Here is a 20,810-nt window from a genome sequence, read left to right on the forward strand (position 1 = left end):
ATATACTGTATTGCATTGAACTGATGCTGCTAAGTTAACAAATTTCATGTCACAAACCGGTGATAAAAAAACATGAATCTGATTCTGGTTCCCCCTTCCTGCGTGTAGGCCTCTGTTAGTCTCGATAGACCATGGATTTGTGCCTTGGAAAATTTCCAGGGCGCAAGCCTGGGCAAGGTATTTTTTATGGAAGACTAGCAGTTGTCCAAGCTGCAAGTCTCCCCTCTCCACGCCACCGATGTTGTCCAAGGGAAGGGCATTAGGACCCATACAGCTTGGCACCGGTGTCGTCGCAGAGCAATGTGTGGTTAAGTGCCTTGCTCAAGGACACACATGCAGCCTCAGCCAAGGCTCGAACTAGTGACCTTCAGATCACGAGATGAATGCCTTAACCACTTGGCCACGTGCCAACACAGACCCTGCGGAAGGGTCTTGGCCCAAAATGCTGTCTGTTTATCCTTTTACATAGATGCTGAGTTCTTCCAGTGCTTCGTGTAAATTGCTTTGGATTTCCAGCACCTGCAGATTTTCTCGTGTTGCCTCCAGACATCGCCAAACGCGACATGGCGATGCAATGCACATGCGTGAAGGTCAGCGTCCTGGAAAACCGCGCATGTGCTCAGAGATTAAAAAGCTCGCCAGCAGGCAGGAGCTGTGTTCCAGGCTGGGATCTTATCGTCACTGCTGAACCGTGACTGAGGAACAATTACTGTGAACTCTGGACACACCGTGGCTCTGCACCCCGGGACAGTCTCAAACAGTTCCCATGTTCATATGTGTGTGGGTGAACCTGTGTGTGTGTATCTGTCTGTCTGCCCGTGGGAGAGTCTGTGAATGGTTGTGTGTGTGATACTATGTCTCTGTTAGCATGCCTGTGCCCGTGCTCGTGTGTGGTGTTTCTGTTCAATTATGAAATTAAGTTTATTATTAAGGTACATACATCTCACCTTGAGATTCATGTGCTTGCAGACATTTACATTGGAGTACAGAAATGCAATAAAATCAATGAGAACCTACACACAAAGACTGCAAAACTAATAATATCCACACAGATTTGTGGGTACAAATGGATTTGCGGTGGCTTCCGCGCGGATATCGAAGTTCTGAGAGATTTGTGGTGTCTACGATTTTGGAGTTGTGACGAATCTCAAAAGTTGTTTCATTTATAGATACTTTAATAGTAGATGAACTTTGAACTTTGTTCTTGCTATTTTTAAGGTGGAGACAGATATTTTGTTGGAATAATTGTTTGGGATAATTGAATTAGAATGTAGGTGTATCAGCAGTTTAAGGATGTGCACAAATATGGGATGCATATGGATCTGGAGGTGCACATGGATTTCAGGGTCCTCACAGATGTGGTGTATCTGCAAATTTAGAGGTGTGACCAATCTCAAATTGCTTTCATTTATAGACACGTTAATAGTACATTTGAACTTTGATCTCAGCTCGTGAATTTTTATGGCTCAGTTTGAGAACTGTTTGAAATTAATCAACGTTGACTGCTCCTTTCAACGGATGCTGCCCGACCTGCTGAGTTCATCCAGCTTTTTTGTACATCTTGATTTGACCACAGCATCTGCAATGTACTTTGTGTTTGAAATTTTTCTTATTCTGCGATAATCTAATGTACATGTGGGTTTGGGGTGCGTTGTCAATGTTATTTGACAATGTGTGGATACTTGGGTTGTCATTGACATGGGGATACGCAGAGCTTTAGCAGTGGGTTGTCAAATACGGGGTTGGACACAAGGTTTTGTGATGTGCACAGTGTTAGGGGTGCGTTGTCGAACATGGGGTGTACACGGATTTCAGTTTAGCATGTCCCGGCATATCAAGATTTGCACAAGAATTTTGGGTTCCGTGCGGATTTTTAATGTTGAGGCAGACATTTTCTGAAATATTTGAAATGATTCGGGGACCATGTAATGTGCAGGTGGGTGTCACAGCATGATTGGGGATAATCTGAGATACCCGTAGATACCAATATTTAAAATATATCTGCCAGGGCCCCTACAATTTCAACACTAGTCTCCTTCAAGGTCCAAGGGAATAAATACCCTGTCAGGTCCTGGGGATTTATCTACTCAAGATAGCAAGCACCTCCTCCTCTTCAATCTGTATAGGTTCCATGACCTCACTACTTGTTTGCCTTATTTCCATTGACTCCGTGCCAGTTTCCTTAGTAAATACAGACACAAAAAAAAACATGTAAGTTCTCCCCCATTTCTTTTGGTTCCATACATAGCCAACCACTCTGATCTTCAAGAGGACCAATTTTATCCCTTACTATCCTTTTGCTCTTAATATACCTGTAGAAGCTCTTTGGATTATCCTTCACCTTGACTGCCAAAGCTACCTCATGTCTTCTTTTAGCCCTCCTGATTTCTTTCTTAAGTATTTTTTTGCACTTTTTATACTCCTCAAGTACCTTATTTGCTCCCTGTTTCCTATACATGCCATACATCTCTCTCTTCGTCTTTATCAGAGTTCATTTATCCCTAGAGAACCAAGGTTGTCATAAGTCGGATGTTGAATCAGGACCCAACTGCAGGACACAGACACTGGAGTCCCGGAAACAGGACGAGATGAAACCCAAGGACGGGACGGGATGCAGTCTAGGCAGGGGAAGCAGGACCAGGATGAGGGACTGGGAACAAGGAGCCTGAGGTGGACTCCGAGACTGGACAAGGACCCAGAACCTGGGTCTTGCCTCAGGCTCGGACCCCCAAACCCAGGCGAGTACGTGACGAGGCTTGGCTAGGGACTTGGGGTCTTGAGGCTTGGGTTGAGGCTAGAGGCTACAGGCTTGGGTCGAGGCTTGAGTTAGAGGCTGCAGGCTTGACTCTCTTCCGATGGGTTGTGCCCCGCACCTGCCCAGGCCCCTGTGTTCCTGCCTGGGAGGCTGGGCCCTGCCCAGGAGTTATGCAGCCCGCCCAGAGGACTCTGACCCTTTCCTACCCCTTGCTTCCGACGGGTTGTGCCCCGCATCCTGCCCAGGCCCCAGTATTCCTGCCTGGGAGGCCGGGCCCTGCCCAGGAGTTATGCGGCCCGCCCAGGGGGCTATCCTCCCAGCATTCCTTGTCCCATAGACCCATCCTCTAGCCTAGCCAAGATCCTGCCTGCCATGAACTCCTGGATCCTGCCTTGCCATGAACTATCTCTGAACCCCAGGATCACCTTTGAATGCCACGTCCCTCACGCACATCACGGTCTCCCCATCTTGTTCTATCCTTTAGTTGTTCTTGTCCTGCCCCTAGTACTTCAGTGCCTGCGTCCTGCATTTGGGTCCAGCCTCCTGTCCCCTTATGACAAAAGTTCCTTATCCTTATTCACTTTGCCTTTAATCCTAACAGGAACATACAAACTCTGCACTCTCAAAGTTTCTCCTTTGAAGGCCTCCCACTTACCAATGACATCCTTGCCTGAGAACAACTTGTCCCAATCCACGCTTTTTAGATCCTTTCTCATTTCTTCAAATTTGGCCTTTTTCCAGTTTAGAAGCTCAATCCAAGAACCAGATCTATCTTTATCCATGATCAAGTTGAAACTAATAGTGTTATGATCACTGGAACCAAAGTGTTCCCCTACATACACTTCAGTCACCTGTCCTAACTCATGTCCTAGTAGGAGATCTAATATTGCATCCTCTCTAGTCGGTACCTCTATATATTGATTTAGAAAATTTTCCTGAACACATTTTACAAACTCTAACCTGTCTAGACTTTAACAGTATGGGAGCCCCAATCATATGTGGAAAATTAAAATTCCCTACTATCACAACTTTATGTTTCCTGCAGTTGTCTGCTATCTCTCTGCAGATTTGCTCCTCCAGTTCTCGCTGACTATTGGGTGGTCTATAATACAACCCCATTAATGTGGTCATACCTTTCCTGTTTCTCAGCTCCACCCATATGGCCTCAGTAGACAATCCTTCTAATCTGTCCTGCCTGAGCACTGCTGTAACATTTTCCCTGACTAGCAATGCCACCTCCCCCCCCCCCCCCCCCCCCCACCCTTCATCCCTCTGCCTCTATCACATCTGAAACATCAGAACCCTGGAACATTAAGCTGCCAGTCCTGCCCCTCCTGTAGCCAAGTTTCACTAATGGCTACAATGTCATAATTCCACGTGTTGTTATGGTCCGGTCCGTGAAGACCGCGTTCTGATTCATGGTCCAGTCCGTGGACTCCAGACTCCGGGTCTTCCGGCTGTCCCTTGTCTCATTTGGGCTTAATCATAGGTACCTGATTCTCATCTTGGGGCCGGGAATATAAGTGGCCATGGGTTCGAGGCCCATTGCTGGTTCGTCTTGTCAGTATCCTGTCCTTGTCACTGTGGGGTTTGTCTCAGCAGTATCATGTCCTTGCCTCTGTGTGAATTTGTCCCATCGGTATCCTGTCCTCGCCTCTGTTGGGTAAGTCAGGCCGTCCTTGCCGTTACCCTGAGGCTGGACTGTTCCCTTCCTTCCCTCCGAAGCCCTGCCTGCAACCTGTGTCTGAGGCCTTGCCTCGCCTCGCCTCGCCTCTGCCTGGAGCCTTGCCTCGCCTTGCCTTGTCTCTGCCTGGAGCCTTGCCTTGCCTTTGTCATGTCCAGCGTCCTTTCTACCTCACTTCCCTTGCTTCCTTCTCATGCCAAGTTCTGTTCCTAGTAGTTCAGTGTCTGTGTCTTGCTTTTGGGTCCACTCCCTTCGACCCCCACTATGACATGTGTCAATCCACAGCCTCAGCTCGTCAGCCTTCCCCACACTACTCCTCGCACTGAAATAGACACACCTCAGAAGATTATTACCACCACAAACAAACTTCTGTTTGTGACTTTGCATGAAACTTTAACATCATTTATTTTCACCCGTGCTCCACTATCTACTCTGGCACTCTGGTTCCCATCCCCTGCAAATCTGCAAATTGGTTACTTGATTCTGGCAGGGTCCCTGGGGATCAGTAAATTTCAAATGTCAGTCCACTCTCAGAAGGGAGGAATGCAAAACAAAGGATATTATAGACCACTTGGCATCACCTTATTGGTTGGAGAAATATTACAGTCTATTATTAAAGACAAAGTTTCTGGGTACTTGGAGATTATTGATAAGGTAAATTAAAAGTCAGCATGGTTTCTGTGAAGGGAAATTTTGCCAGACAGATCTGTTAGAACTCTTCGAGGAAGCAACAAGCAAGGTGGACAAGGAGAAGCAATGGATGTCATGTACTTGGATTTTCAGAAGGCATTTGATAGGTCCCTCACATGAGGTTGCTTAACAAGATAACATCCTATGGAGTTTCAGGAAATATACTGTCATGGATGGAGGAATGAATGACAAGCAGGAGGCAGCAAGTGGGAATAAAGGTTTTTTTTCCTGTTTTGTGCTATGACCAGTGGTGTTGCTCAGGGGTCAGTTTTGAGAGCGCTGCTTTTCACACTGTTTGTCAATGACTTTGATAGTGGAATTGATGATTTTGTGGCAAAGTTTGCAGATGATAGGTGGGGGAGTAGGTAGTGTTGAGGATGCAGTCGATCGCAGTAGGACTTCAACAAACTGGAAGAATGGGCCAAAAATTGGCAGATGGAATACAGAACAGGGAAATGGATGATAATGCATTTTAGTTAAAGGAACATAGGAGTCCTTGTGCAAGACTCCCAGAAGGTGAATTCACATGTTGAGTCTGTGGTAAAGAGCGGAAATGTAATGTTGCAATTTATTTCAAGGGGAATAAAATATATAAGCAAAGAGATAATGCTGAAGTTTTACAAGACACTAGTCAGGCTGCACCGAGTACTTTCAATAGTTTTGTGCCCTGTATCTGAGAAATATATTGTCATTGGAGACAGTCCAGAAGAGGTTCCAGAGCATGATTCTGGAAATGAGGGAGTAAACATATGAGGAGTGTTTGGCAGCTTGGGCCTGTGCTCACTGGAATTTTGAAGGATGCATGGTATCTCATTGAAACCTACTAAATGTTGAAAGGACTAGATAGAGTGGATGTGTAGAGGATGTTTCCTCTGGTGGGGGTATCCAGAACTAGAGAGCATAGCCTCAGATATGAGGGGTAACCTTTTAGAACAGAAGTAAGGTGGAATCCTTTTCGCCAAAGAGTTGTGAATCTGTGGAATGCTCTGCCACAGACTGCAGTGGAGGCCAAGTCCATGGATATATTTAAAACATGGAAACTGAAAACCTACAGCACAATACAGGCCCTTCAGACCACAAAGCTGAGCCGAACATGTCCTTATCTTAGAAATTATCCAGGGTTACCCATAGCCCTCTATTTTTCTGAGCTCCATGTACCTATTCAGGAGTCTTTTAAAAGACCCTATCGTATCTGCCTCCACTACCGTCACCAACAACCCATTCCACACACTCACCCCTCTGCCTGGGGCATTTAGTTACTTGCTTAGTAAGTTCAGGACAACATGGTGGGACGAAGGGCCAGTACTTGAGCAGTGCTGTTCTACACTCAGTGGCCACATTATTAGGTACACTTGTACACCTGCTTGTTAATGTAGATTCTGCATCAATCAATCATGTAGCAGCAATCAACGCATAAAAGGATGCCGAGGTGCTCAAGAGGCTCAGTTGCTGTTCAGACCAAACATCAGAATGGGGGATAAATATGATCCAAGTGACTTCAACTGTGAGGGTGGTTTGAGACTCTCAGACACTGCGGATAGGATTTTCACTCGCAACAGTCTCCGCAATTTACAGATCATGGTGCAAAAACAAAGAAAGCTTGCAGTAAGCAGCAGTTCTGAGGGTGAAAATGCCTTGTAAATGAAAGCAGTTCGAGGAGAATAGCCAGACCAGTTCAAACTGACAGGAAAGGGGAAGGTGGAGTGGGGGGGGGGGGATGGAGAGGGAGAGAGGGAGGGGAAGGGTAGAGGGTGAGGGGAAAAGAGTAGAGGGAGAGGGAGGAAGAGGGTTGGGGGATGTGGAGGTGGGGGCGAGTAGGAGGGTGAGGAGAGGCAGAAAGGAAGAGGGGGAAGAAAGAAGGGGCGGGGAGAGAGATGGGGAGAAGGAGTGAGGGGAGGCGCAGGGGGAGGAAAAGCCAGAGGTGGAGAAAGAGGGGGAGGGATGGGTTGGGATGCAGAGTGGGGGGAGTTGAGAGGGAGAGAGGTAGAGGGATTGGGGGAGAGGGAGAGATGGAAAGAGAGGGAGAGAGCAAGAGGGAGTGGGACGATGAGAATTATGGTGAGGGGAGGGGGAGTGGAAAGCGAAGGGCAGTCGAGGAGGAGGGGAGGGAGATGTGGAGGGTGAGGAAAAGGAGGTGAGTGGGGAGAAGGTGGGCGACGTTGAAGGAGAGGGGTAGGGGAGGGAGGGCAGGAGGGGGAGTGAGAGGGAGAGAGAAGGAGGTGATGTGGATGGGGAGAGAGCGTATGTGGAGGGGGAGGTGTGGGCAAGGACAAGGGTGAGGGTAGTTCGAGAGGGAGAGAGATGGGGAGAGGGGGTGGGAGAGGGCAAGGGGTAGAGAGAGGGGAGAAGGAGAGGTAGGGAGTTAGAGGGGGAGAGGGAGGGGGTGTGAGAGGGAGAAGAGACGGAGGGGGGAGTGAGGGGGAGCAGGATGGGAGGGAGAGAGGAATGGGGTAGGGGTGGGGGAGTGGTAGGGAGAGGGAGGGAGAGAGGTTGGAAAGGGGGATATGAATGGGGAGAGGGAGAGGGCAAGAGAGAGGGAGAGAGGGGAGTTGGAGAGAAGGGGAGAGAGAGAGGGAGGGACCAGGGGACTTATCTATCTTCAGGCCCACAAGTTTGCTCAGCACTACCTCTTTAGTGATAGTTATTGTATCGAGGTCCTCATCTCCCATTGCATCCATAACATCTCTCTTTGACATGTTAGATATTGCTTTGTTGCTTTTAAAAGTTTTCCCAATCTTCCAGTTTCTCACTCCTCTTAGCGATTTTGTATGCATGATCTTTTAGTTTGATCCCTTGTTATCCAAGGCTGGCTCTCCCCACCCTTACTGTCCTTGTTTTTAACTGGAAAATACTTTTGCTGAGCACCATGAAACCTTTAAAGTCTTCCTCTGCTCCTCAACTGTCCCACCATAAATCCTGTGTTCCCATTCTACACTAGCCAAATCCTCCCTCATCCCATTGTAGTCTCCATGGTTTAGGCATAACACACTGGTTTTAAATTGAACTATTGCACTACATTTGTATGAGAAATTCAATCATATTGTGATCACTCTTTCCAAGAGGATCCCTAACTACAAGATCACTAATTTTACCTGCCTTGTTGCACAGGACCAGATCTAAGATAGCATGTTGCCTTGTAGGTTCAGTAAAATGCTGTTCAAGAAAGCCATCATGGATGCATTCTATGAAATCCTCCTCAAGACTGCCTTGACCAACTTGATTCACCCAATCTATGTGTAAGTTAAAGTCCCCATGATAACTACTGCTCTCATTTTCCCCGTTTCTCTCCCCTCTCTCTCTACCCATCTCTCTTTCCGCCCATCTTCCCCCTCATTACCTCCTCTTTCACCTTCTCTGTATCCTCCACTCTCCCCTCTCCCTCCACCTCTCTCCCCTTCCTGTCCCCTCTCTCCCACAGCGCACTCGGCCCCATCCCTCTCTCCTGCACTCTCTTCCTACCTCTCTCCACTACCTCACTCTTCCTATCTCTCACACTTGTCTCCCCCTTCAATTTCACCCCTCTCACCCTCTCTATTCCTCTATCCCTCCCCCACTCTCTCTTCTTCCTCCCACTCTCTCTCTTCTTCCCCCCACTCTCTCTCCTCTTCCCCCCCCACTCTCCCCAACCCTCTTCCTTCTCCCTCTCCTCCTCTCCACTCCCCCCTCCCTCTCTTCCTCTATACCACTCTCTATCCCCATCTCTCCCTCTCTCAACCCTCTCTCCCTCCTCTCTCTCCCCCTCTCCCTGCACCTCTCTCCCATTCCTCTCCCTCCTCTCTCTCCCTGCCTGTCAGCCATTCCACTATCAATGCCAGTATCTTTCCTGTAACACCAGAGGGATTTATCTTGTTAAGCAGACTCATGTGTGACATTTCATAAATGCCTTTGGTTAATCCAAGTTCTTATAGCTTTTTTTAGTTGCCTTCTGTTGGTTTTTAAAAGCTTCACTATCATCCAACTTCCCACTCACTTTTGCTACCTTATATGCCCATTCCTTGGCTTTTATGCAGTCCTTAACTTCCTTTGTCAGCCACGGTTGCCTACCTCTGGAACATATGTATCCTGCACCTTGTGAACTATTCCCAGAAACTTCTGCCATCATCCCCACCAGTATCCTTGTCCAATCCACCTGGACAATCTCCTGTCTCATGCCTCTGTAATTCCCCTTATTCCATTGAGATAGAGATATATGTGAGTTATGCTTCTCCCTCTCAAGTTGCAGTATGAATTCAATCATTATTATCACTGCCTTCGAAAGGTTCCATTACATTAAGCTGCCTATTAAGACCTGAGTTATTACACGACACCCAATCTAAGACAGCCTTTCCCTGAGTAGGCTCAAGCACAAGCTGCTCTATAAAGCCATCTCATCGGCATTCAACAAATTCCCTCTCTTGCGATCCAACATCAACCTGATTTTCCCAATCTCCTTGCATATTGAAGTCCCCCATTACAACTGTGTGATTACCCTTATTACACACCTTTTCCAGTTCCCTTTGCAATCTCAAACCCACATCTTGGCTTCTATTTGGAGGCCTATATATGATTACCATAATGTTTTTTTTTCTCCTTGCAGTTTCTTAACTCCACCCACAAAGATTCAACATTCTCTGACCCTATGTCACCTCCTTCTAATGATGAAATTCCATCTCTTACCAACAGAGTCACACCACCACCTATGCCTTCCTGCATATCCTTTGGATACAAAGTATATCCTTTGATGTTAATGTCCCAACTATGGTCTTCTTTCAGCCATGACTCAGTGATGCCACAATGTTGTCCGACCAATCTCTAATTGTGCCATTACTTCACCCACCTTATTCTGAAAGCCTCATGCATTTGGACACAGCAGCTTCAGCCCTGTACTCTTCACCCTTTTAAATTTTGCCTCTGCTGTACAATTTAACTCTTTGCTCTGTCTGCATTTGTACTATTCATAGGCTTGTCCTTCCTTACATTCATGTTACACCCATCATCTACTTGTAAACCTGCTGGCTCATCCTCAGCTCTATCATCCTGGATCCCATCCCCCTGACATATTAATTTAAACCAGTCCCAACAGCTCCAGTAAACCTGCCCAGGAGAATATTGGTCCCCCTTGGATTCAAGTGCAACCAGTTCCTTTTGTACAGGTCCCACAACCTCAGAAGTGGTCCCAATTATCCAGAAATCTGAATCCCTGCTCCTTGCGGTTGGGTTTGATTTACCTGGTATTCCAGTGTCTAGGCATGCTCCCCCTGGGTACTCCATGGGACCCAGTGTGCTTCACCTGGCTGCTAGACTGACCAGGCTTGTTTCCGCTAGGTGCTTCAGTGACCGGGCATGTTTCTTCGGATCCAATTGTGACCGGGCGTGCTTCCCCTCAGTTCTCCAGTGACCAGACTGCTTCCCCGGATGCTCCATTGACCAAGCGTGTTTCCACTGTGTTCTCCGTGTCATTGGGCCTGTTACCCCTGGGTCTCAGATGACCAGCCGTGTCCCCCCCCCCCCCCACCTCCGCGGTGCTTTAATGATCGGGCGTGTTTCCCCACGGGTGTTCCTGTGATTATGCATGTTTTCTCTCGGTGCATCCTGTATTTAGGGATGTTACGCCTCCTCCTCTAGCAAACGGATGTGCTTCCACAGGGTGTTTCCCCTACGTGCTCCAGTGAGTGACCAAGCGCGTTTTGTCTTGGTGATTCAGTGTCCGGGTGTTTCCTCTGAATGCCCCATTGACGGGGTATATGCGCCTTGTGACCGGGTTTGTTTCCCGTGGGTACTCCATTGTCCAGGCGTGTTTACCTCTGGGTGCCTCAGTGACGTGGCGTGTTTCCCCTGGGTGATCCAGTGAATGTGAATGTTTCCCAGGGTGCATATTTGACCAAACGTGTTTCCACTGCGTGCTCCTCGTCACCGGGGGCCTGTTTCCCCTGGGTCTCAAGTGACCAGTCGTGGTTCCTCAGGGTGCTCCAATGATCGGACGTGTTTCTCAAGGGTGCTTCAGAGGACAAGATCTGCGTTTTCTTGTGACTGGGAATATTTCCCATTGGTGATCCATTCATCTGTCGTGTTTTCCCTGGGCGGCCCAGTGACGAGGCGTCCTTACCCCCTGCTTTCGCCAGTGACAGGGTGTATTTCACCTGGGTGCTTCATTGACCGGGTGTGTTTCCCCTGAGAACCCCCCCCCCCCCTTCTATTGGGCGTCTCTGGAAATGTAGCTCGTTAGCTCCTCGCTGCCACTGGATTCCGCAGCGATAAACCCACCCTTCTCCAGCTTTGCACGTCTCGGATGCATTCAACTTTGGTCCCGCCAAATCCGTGCGATTGGGATGTGTTTCCCAGCCAAATCCTAGTTTGTGTGAATTCTGTGTGATTTACGGCCTCCGGCAAGAAATAACAGATGGTACACTGCATACAATTATAAAGAAGTATATTTAAGATATCAGTTATAAGTGAGAGAAAAAACAAAAAGGGCCCGTTGTTCTTAAACAGTCAAATGCGCACTGAAGTTGGAGCTCACGTTGAACTTGTCTGTCACTCGCTTTGCGTGAGACCGCACACACCACCTTTCCAATATCGCTCAAGATCCGTCTTGCACGGGACTGTTGGTCCTTCCTCTTTGAAGCCATTCACCTGCACAAAACACCTTGTGTAATAGGGACGGCATCCTCAGCCATCTTCCCGCCTTTCTTCTCCCAGCTCCCGCCAACAAAGACCACCTCAGTGTTCTCGTGAACCTTCTCCCAATCCCACTGTCCTGTTTGGCTGACAGCCCATTCCTAAATTGAATACTATAACAAGCCTCTTATCTCAGCACAAACCAAACCAAGCTGAAAGCAGAACAGTCTGCTCTTACAGAACCGCTGAAATGAAATACCTACAGCATAGCAGTAAAAATCTTAACCAGAATTGTACACCTGTGGACGTTCGTGGAGCCCCTGTGACCGGGAATGTTCTGCCCTGGTGCTCCCGTAACTGGGTATGTCTCCTCTGTTTGCTTCAGTGTCTCGGTGTGTTCCCGCTGGGTGCTCTTGTGACCGTGCGTGTTACCCCTAGGGGCTGAAGTGACTGTGTTTCCCCTGGCAGGTTCAGTGACCGGCCAAGTTTTCTCCGGGTGCTTCTATCATTGGGCATGTTTTCCCGGGTCCTCCAGTGTCCCGGCGTGTTTCCGCTGGATGCTCCAGTAACTCATTCCCCCCACCTAGGTGCTCCAGTGACTGGGCATGCTGCCCCCAGTTTCACCATTGACCGGGCTTGTGTATCCTGCGTGCTCTCAGTAACCGGGCATGTTTCCTATGGGTGCTCCCTGTGACTGGGCGTATTTTCCCTGGTTGCTCAGGTAACCGAGCATTTTTTCCCCGGCCCTCCAGTAACCGAGCGAGATTTCGCTGGGTGCTTAAGTGACCGGGCGTGCTTCCCCTCCGTGCTTGCGTTCGTGGGTGTGTTTATCCTGTGTCCTCCAGTTACCGCACGATTTTCCGCAGGTCCTCCAGTAACTGGTCGTGATTCACTAGGCTGCTTCAATGACGGGCGTGTTTCCCCTGGGTGCATCTTTGACTGGGCGTGTCTTCACTGGGTGCTACTGAGACCGGACATGTTCCCTGGGGTGCTATCAGTTAACGGGTGTGTATCCTCTGGGTGCTCTGATCACTGGGTCTGTTCCCCGTGGGTGCACCCAATGACCTCTAGTATCCGGGCGTACTTCCCAAGGGTGCTTCAGTGACCGGCAGTGTTTCTCCTAGGTGCTTCTTGTCAATGGACTTGTTTTACTGGGTGCTCCAGTCGCCGGGCGTGTTTCTCACGGGTGGTATAGTGACCGTGCGTTTTCCCCTTGAGTGTTCCAGTGATCGAATGTGTTTCCCCTGGATGCGCAATTGAACAAGTGTGTTTCCCCTTGTCACCTGGCCTGTTTCCCTGGGTCTCAAATGAGCAAGTATATTTCCCCAAGGTGCGTCAATGATCGGGCGTGTTTTGCCTGAAGTGCCCCATGGACCGGGCGAGTTTGCCCTGAGCACCCCTTGCCCAGGAGCGTGATTCCAGTAGGTTTTTTCCGCGTGATCCAGTGTCCTGGACAGTTTCCCCTGGTTGCAACCTGCATCAGGGCATGTTTCCCTGGTGATGCCTTTTTCCCCTGGATCTCCAGTGACCGGGCGTGTTTCCCCTGGTTGATCAGTGACAGGGCATGTCTCTGCTTGGTGCTCCAGTGACCATGCGCCCTTGCCCCATCTTTCTCCAGTGACTGGGCATATTTCCCCTGAGTGCTCTATTGACTGGCGAGTTTCCCCTGGGTTCTCCTATGACCAGGCATGTTTCCCCTGGGTTTTCCAGTGACTGGGCTTGTTTCCCCTGGTACTCCTGTTACTTATCACATCTCAGAGATGTGCAGGGTTTACTTGTTATATAGAGATACAGCTTGGTAACAGGCCCGTCTTGCCCAATGGGACCACACCACCCAATTACACCCACATGATCAATTAATCTACTGACCTGTCCATCTTTGAATTGTGGTAGGAAAGCTAAGCACCCGGAGGAAACCCAGAATTTCAAGGACAGACTATACAAGCGCCATACAGTCAGCCGTGGGAATTGAACTGGGGTCACTGTTGCTTTGATGGTGTTATGCTAACCACTAAGGCAGTGGTCCCCAACCACCGGGCCGCAAAGCACGTGCTACCGGGCCACGAGGAAACGATATGAGTCAGCTGCACCTTTCCTCATTCCCTGTCACGCCCACTGCTGAATTTGAACGCACGCGAGGTCATCAGTCGGTCATTAACCTACAACTACTCGATGAGTAAAAAACAAACCTCGCTTGAGAGTTTCTTTGGAAGAGGTGGTAGGGGACATAAAAGACCTAACGATGATGATAACGCAGAGACAGCTGAGGCCGAGACTGCAAAAGAAAACTTCCTTCAACAGAAAATAATACGAGTCGTACATAAAATATGGCTTTAATGCGACTGGTGGCTCGCACGCTCTGAGCCCCCTGTGTGTGATATGTAGAGACAAGCTGTCTAATGAGGCAATGAAGCCCTCAAAACTGCTTCGGCACCTTGAGTCCAAGCACCCTGCACTTAAAGACAAACCCGTTGAGTTTTTCTGTGGAAAAAGCGTGAGCAAGCGGGACAAAATCAAGTGCTGAGAGCCACCACCTCCACAAATGCTGCTGCTCTGACTAAGGTACAGCGCTGCCCAACTGGTGGGGGGGTTAATTAGTTGCTGTAACTTTCCTCCAGTGTGTGGGAGGGAGGTACAATCAAAGGGGCAGTTGTTAGAAACGTGAGATATTAAAATAGGATCAGTATAGAGGGGTGCTTGATGGTTGAAGGACTCCTCTTCTTCAAGAAACAGACTGCTCAAGATTGAGCCCTGTCTGTGCTGGGATTTGAACTATTGAAGCTTCAGATCAAAACCCTTACATAAGGACCAGAAACCCCAACGCTTCCTTTCCCCTCCCCCCACAGATGCCTAGTCCATCCAGCACACAGCTCCTGTCTTTCTGTGTCTTTAGGTGTCAGGAGGTCATTGCCATGCCAGTCCCTTCCTGCAGGTGGCAGCAGACTTCCACCAGCAGCTCCCTCCCGATCACTGAGAGCTGGATTCTGGTTCAGGACGTTACCTGCCAGGCAACCTCGGCAATGTTCTAGGGCACATCCACCCACAGGCCGTAGACCAGATCTGTCTGCTAATCCCCTGCTGGACCCTGGAATATGGACCGCAGTTTCGGTAACCCGCAATCTTGATGAAGGATCTCGACCTGCAAATATGTCATTTCCCTCCACAGATCCTGCCTGACCCACTGACTTCCACCAACATACTAGAGTATGTTACTCTAGTTTCAGCATTTGCAGTCCCTTATATCTCTCTTCTCCCTCTTCTTGATTTTAAAGCATTCCTCCTATACCCACCTCAGCCCCTAGCACTTTTTCTATCCTCTCCTTCATCCACACTATTTGCCCATCACCTGCACACTCCTCCCACTGAATCTCCCCCCACTGTTCACCCCAGTGCCACCCCACCTCCCTTATTTGGTTCCATGCTCCATTTTTCTCATCTGGATCCACCCATCACATCCTAGCTTCTGTCACTATTCCTACTCTCCCCTCCTCCCATCTACCAATTGCTCCTCTTCTCCTGGATACACCAATCACTGCTAAACCACAAGACCATCAGATACAGGAGCAGAATGAGGCCATTTGGCCCATTGAGTTTGCTCTGCATTTCATCACAGCTGATCTATTTTCCCTCTCAGCCCCAATCTTATGCCTTTTCCCCATCTCCTTTCATGCCTTGACTAATTGAGAATCTATCAACTTTTGCCTTAAATATACCCAATGACTCCACCTCCACAGCTACCCATGGCAACAAATTCCACAGATTCACCACTCACTGGCTGAAGAAATTCCTCCTCATTCCTCTTCCTCTGTTCTAAAAGGACGCACCTCTATTCTGAGGCTGTGTCCTCTGGTCTTAGACTTCCTCAACATAGGAAACATCCTCTCCACCTCCACTCTATCAAGGCCCTTCAACATTCGATGAGATCACCCCCCCCATTCTCCTGAATTCCAGTGAGTAGAGGCCCAGAGTTATCAAACACTACTCATATTACAAATGTTTCAATCCTGGACTCATTTTCATGAACCTCCTTTGAACCCTCTCCAATGTCAGAACATTCTTTCTTAGATAAGACCATAAGACAAAGGAGCAGAAGTCGGCTGTTTGGCTCATCGAGTCTGCTCCACCATTTCATCATGAGCTGATCCAATCTCTCCTTTAGTCCCATTCCCCCACCTTCTCACCATAACCTTTGATACCCTGACTACTCAGATACCTATCAATCTCTGCCTTAAATACACCCAATGACTTAGCCTCCACTGCCACCCATGGCAACAAATTCCATAGATTCACCACCCTGACTAAAAAAAATTTTTTTGCATCTCTGTTCTGAATGGGCGCCCTGCAATCCTCAAGTCATGTCCTCTTGTACTAGACTCCCCCACCATGGGAAACAACTTTGCCACATCCACTCTGTCCATGCCTTTCAACATTCGAAATGTTTCTATGAGGTCCCCCCTCATTCTTCTAAACTCCAAGGAATACAGTCCAAGAGCGGTCAAATGTTCCTCATATGTTAACCCTCTCATTCCCGGGATCATTCTAGTCAATCTTCTCTGAACCCTCTCCAATGTCAGGTTTGTCAGGCAGGATTTTCCTTTAAGAAAACCATGCTGAGTTCTGCCTATCTTGTTAAATGCCTCCAGGTACTCTGTAACCTCATCCTTGACAATCAACTCCAACAACTTCCCAACCACCGATGTCAAGCTAACAGGTCCATAATTTCCTTTTTGCTTCCTTGCCCCCTTCTTAAATAGCAGAGTGACATTTGCAATCTTCCAGTCCTCCGGAACCAGGCCAGAATCTATCGACTTTTGAAAGATCAGTGCTAATGCCTCTGCAATCTCCACTGCTACTTCCTTCAGAACACGAGGGTGCATTCCATCTGGTCCAGGAGATTTATCTACCCTTAGACTATTCAGCTTCTTGAGTACTTTCTCTGTCGTAATTGTGACTGCGCATATTTCTGTTCCCTGACACCCTTGAATGTCCGGTATATTGCTGATGTCTTCCTCAGTGAAGACTGATGCAAAATACTCGTTCAGTTCCTCCGCCATCTCCTTATCTCCCATTACAATTTCTCCAGCATCATTTTCTATCGGTCCTATATCTACTCTGACCTGTCTTTTACTCTTTATATACTTGAAAAAGCTTTTAGTATCCTTTTTGATATTATTTGCTAGCTTCCTTTCATAGTTCATCTTTTCCCTCTCAATGACCTTCTTAGTTTCCTTTTGTAAGCTTTTAAAAACTTCCCAATCCTCTGTCTTCCCACTAATTTTTGCATCCTTGTATGCCTTCTGCTTTGATTTTACTTTGGCTTTGACTTCTCTTGTCAGCCACGGTTGCATCCTTTTTCCATTCGAAAATTTCTTCTTCTTTGAAATATATCTGTCTTGCACCTTCCTCACTTCTCACATAAACTCCAGCCACTGCTGCTCTGCCGTCCTTCCCGCTAGTGTCCCTTTCCAGTTAACCTTGGCCAGTTCCTCTCTCATGCCACTGTAATTTCCTTTACTCCACTGAAATACCGACACATCGGATTTCGGCTTCTCTTTCTCAAATTTCACAGTGAACTCAATCATGTTGTGATCACTGCCTCCTAAGGGTTCCTTCACTTCCATCTCTCTAATCGCCTCTGGTTCATTACACAATACCCAATCCAGTACAGCCGATCCCCTAGTGGGCTCAACAACAAGCTATTCTAAAAAGCCATCTCATAGACATTCTACAAATTTTCTCTCTTGAGATCCAGTGCCAACCTGATTCTCCCAATCCACTCACATGTTAAAATCACCCACAATTATCATAACACTGCCCTTCTGGCAAGCCTTTTCTATTTCCTGTTGTAATTTGTAGTCCACCTCACTGCAGCTGTTAGGAGGCCTGTATATAACTGCCATCAGGGTCCTTTTACCCCTGCGATTTCTTAGCTCAACCCATAAAGATTCTGTACCTTCTGATCCTTCGTCAACTCTTTCTAATGATTTAATATCATTTCTTACCATTAAAGCCATGCCACCCCTTCTACCTACCTGCCTATCCTTCCGATACACTGTGTATCCTTGGACATTCAGCTCCCAGAGACATGCATCCTTTAACCACGTCTCAGTGATGGCCACAATATCATACCTGCCAATCTGTAACTGTACAACAAGATCATCCACCTTATTCCTTATGCTGCGTGCATTTAAGTATAACACCTTAAGTCCAGTATTTGGTACTTTTTGCATTGATTGCACTGCAACTCACCCCAATGGCTGCAAATTTGCTCCATCACCTGCCTGTCCTTCCTGACATCCTTACTGCTCACTACCTTAGATCTATTTCTGTTTTCCCTCTCCTCCGCTCCATCATTCCTGTTCCCACCCCCCTGCCAAATTAGTTAAACCTTGCCTAACAGCTCTATTAAACCTTCCTGCCAGGATATTGGTCCCCCTAGGATTCAAGTGTAACCCGTCCTTTTTGTACAGGTCACACCTGCCCCAAAAGAGGTCCCAATGATCCAGAAACTTGAATCCCTGCCCCCTGCTCCAATCCCTCAGCCATGCATTTATCCTCCACCTCATTCCACTCCTACTCTCACTGTCGCGTAGTACAGGCAGTAATCCCGAGACTACTACCTTTGTGGTCCTTCTTCTCAACTGCCTTCCTAACTCCCTATATTCTCCTTTCAGGACCTCTTCCCTTTTCCCACCTACGTCATTGGTACCTATATGTACCACGACCTCTGGCTCCTCACCCTCCCACTTCAGGATATCTTGGAAGCGATCTGAAACATCCCGGACCCGGGCACCAGGGAGGAAAACTACCATCTGGGTCTCCTGATCACGTCCACAAGTGCTCAAACCTGCTCACAGTATTCCAAGTGAGGCCTCACCAGTGCCTTATAAAGCCTCAACATTACATCCTTGCTTTTTTAAAATTCTAATCCTATCAAAATTAATGCTCCAATTGCATTTACCTTCCTCACCACTGGCTCAACCTGCAAATTAACCTTTAGGCAATCCTGCATAAGGACTCCCAAGTCCCTCTGCTCAGCTTAGATTTTTGAATTTTCTCTCCTTTTAGAAAATAGTCTTTGCTTTTATTCATTCTGCCAAAGTGCATGACCATTCACTTCCTGACATGGTGTTCCGTCTGCCACTTCTTTACCCATTCTCCTAAGTCCTTTGGTAGCCTCTCTACTTACTCAAAGCTACCTGTCCCTCCACCTATTGTCTGCAGATGTGGCCAAAAAATCATCAATTCTGTCTTCCAAGTTTTTTTAAAGCAGTCACAACACAGGACCCTGTGGACACCACTAGTCACTGGCAGCCAGCCAGAAAAGGCTCCCTTTATTTCCAGTCTTTGCCTCCTGCCAATCAGTCTCTGCTTTATCCATACTAGAATCTTTCCTTAATACTTGTTAAGCAGCCTTGTCAAAGGCCTTCTGAAAATCTAAGTACAGAACATACACCCATTCTCCTTTGTCTACCCTGCTTGTTATTTCTTTAAAAAATTCCATTAGGTTTGTCAGGCAAGAGCTTTCTTGAGGAACAAGAGGAACACTTCACCAGCCTCCACATTCAGCACGTAATTCTCTGAAACTTCCGCCACCTCCAATGGGATCCAACCATCAAACACATCTTTCCCTTCCCCCACTTTCCACAGGGATTGTTCCCTACGTGACTCCCTTGTCCATTCGTCCCTCCCCATTGATCTCCCTCCTGGCACTTAACCTTGCAAGCAGAACAAGTACTACACCTGGCCCTACACCCCCTCTCTCACTACCATCCAGGGCTCTACACAGATCTTCCCAGTGAGGTGACATTTCACCTGTGAGTCTGTTGGGGTCATTTACTGTGTTCAGTGCTCCCAGTGTGGCCTCCTGTACATCAGTGAGACCTGACTTAGATTGGGAGACCGCTTCACCAAGAATCTATGCTCCATCTGCCAGAACAAGCAGGATCTTCCAGTGGCCAGCTATTTTAATTCCACTTCCCATTCGGATATGTCCAGCCATGGCGTCCTCCACTGTCATGATGAGGCTACACTTAGGTTGGAGGACCAACACCTTATATTCCATTTGGGTAGCCTCCACCCTGATACATGAGCATCGATTTCTCAAACTTCCGGTAATGGCCCCAAGCAGCTTCCCCCTTCTCCATTCCCCATCCCTTTTTCCCCTCTCTCAGCTCATCCCACTGCCCACACATCGCCTCCCTCTGGTGCTCCTTCCCCAGTTTTCCTTCTTCTGTGGCTTTCTGTCTCTTCATCAACCAACTCTTTACTTCATCCCTCATCCAACAGGATTCATTAATCACCAGGTGGTTCTCTCCCCTTCCCCCACCTTTTAAATCTACTCCTCAGCTTTATTATCTCCAGTCTTGCTGAAGGGTTTCGGGCTGAAATGTCGGCTGTACTTTTTTTCCATAGGTGCTGCCTGGTCTGCTGAGTTCTGCACGAAGTATAAGGAGTAAAGTAGATGAACTTGAGGCTCAGTTGGAAATTGGCAAGTACGATGTTGTGGGAATAACTGAGACATGGCTTCAAGCGGACAGGGCCTGGGAAATGAATACTCAAGGATATACATCTTATCGAAAGGACAGACTGACTGGCAGAGGGGGTGGGGTGGCTCTGTTGGTGAGGAATGATATTCAGTCCCTTGCGAGGGGGAACATAGAATCTGGGGATGTAGAGTCAGTATGGATAGAGCTGAGAAATTCTAAGGGTAGAAAGACCCTAATGGGAGTTATCTACAGGCCCCCAAACAGCAGTCTGGATGTAGGGTGTAAGTTGAATGAAGAGTTAAAATTGGCATGTCGCAAAGGTAATGATACAGTTGTCATGGGGGATTTCAACATGCAGGTAGACCGGGAGAATCAGAATGGTACTGGACCCAAGAAAGGGAGTTTGTGGAGTGCCTCCGAGATGGATTCTTAGAACAGCTTGTACTGGAGCCTACCAGGGAGAAGGCAATTCTAGATTTAGTGTTGTGCAATGAACTGGATTTGATCAGGGACCTCGAGGTAAAGGAACCATTAGGAGGTAGTGACCATAATATGATATGTTTTAACCTACAATTTGAGAAGGAGAAGGGAAAAT

This window comes from Hemitrygon akajei, chromosome 12, assembly GCF_048418815.1.
Source record: "Hemitrygon akajei chromosome 12, sHemAka1.3, whole genome shotgun sequence".
Taxonomy (NCBI): domain Eukaryota; kingdom Metazoa; phylum Chordata; class Chondrichthyes; order Myliobatiformes; family Dasyatidae; genus Hemitrygon; species Hemitrygon akajei.